The following is a 1,338-nucleotide window of genomic DNA, read 5'->3' as shown; positions in this document are numbered from 1 at the left end:
ATCTGTCCACACTGTCCATCTGTCCACGCTGTCCATCTGTCCTCCACACTGTCCAATCTGAACTCTACACTGTCCCCTGCTGTCCACACTGTCCAACTGTCCACACTGTCCCATCTGTCCACACTGTCCATCTGTCCACACTGTCCATCTGAACTCCACACTGTCCCCTGCTGTCCACACTGTCCATCTGTCCACACTGTCCCATCTTCCCACACTGTCCCATCTGCTCTCACTCTCCATCTGTCCACACTGTCCATCTGTCCACACTGTCCACCTGTCCACACTGTCTCATCTGTCCACACTGTCCATCTGTCCACACTGTCCATCTGTCCACACTGTCCATCTGTCCACACTGTTCCATCTGTCCACACTGACCCATGCTGTCCACACTGTCCATCTGCCCACACTGTCCATCTGTCCACACTGTTCCATCTGTCCACACTGACCCATGCTGTCCACACTGTCCATCTGCCCACACTGTCCATCTGTCCACACTCCCCGATGCTGTCCACACTTTCCCATCTGTCCACACTGTCCCATCTGTCCAAACTGTCCATCTGTCCACACTGTGCATCTGTCCACACTGTCCATCTGTCCTCCACACTGTCCCATCTGAACTCCACACTGTCCCCTGCTATCCACACTGTCCATCTGTCCACACTGTCCATCTGTCCATGCTGTCCATCTGTCCTCCACACTGTCCCATCTGTCCATACTGTCCATCTGTCCACACTGTCCATGCTGTCCACACTGTCCCATCAGTCCACACTGTCCATCAGTCCACACTTGCCATCTGTCGACACTGTCCATCTGTCCACAATCTCCATCTGTGCACACAGTCCCATCTGTGCACACTGTCCATCTGTCCACACTGTCCATCTGTCCACACTGTCCATCTGTCCCCCACACTGTCCCATCTGTCCACATCGTCCATCTGTCCACACGGTCCATCTGTCCACATTGTCCATCTGTCCACACGGTCCATCTGTCCACATTGTCCATCTGTCCTCCACACTGTCCATCTGTCCACACTGTCCATGCTGTCCACAATGTCCCATCAGCCCGCACTGTCCATCAGTCCACACTGTCCATCTGTCCACAATGTCCATCTGTCCACACGGTCCATCTGTGCACACTTTCCATCTGTCCACACGGTCCATCTGTCCACATTGTCCATCTGTCCTCCACACTGTCCACCTGTCCACACTGTCCATGCTGTCCACACTGTCCCATCAGTCCACACTTGCCATCTGTCCACACTGTCCATCTGTCCACACTGTCCATCTGTCCACACTGTCCCATCTGTGCACACTGTCCATCTGTGCACACTGTCCATCT

General features: G+C 54.0%; 1 gene segment (V, D, J or C); it reads left to right on the top strand.

Annotated features, from left to right (window-relative positions):
- LOC106001654 overlaps positions 1–1,338 on the top strand; it is a 55,062-nt gene that overhangs the window by 8,969 nt on the left and 44,755 nt on the right.

This window comes from Dipodomys ordii, unplaced genomic scaffold (genome assembly GCF_000151885.1).
Source record: "Dipodomys ordii isolate 6190 unplaced genomic scaffold, Dord_2.0 Scaffold345, whole genome shotgun sequence".
Classification (NCBI taxonomy): Eukaryota; Metazoa; Chordata; class Mammalia; order Rodentia; family Heteromyidae; genus Dipodomys; species Dipodomys ordii.
The sequence above is the reverse complement of the archived record's forward strand: the minus strand, read 5'-3'. Positions and strand labels throughout refer to the sequence as shown.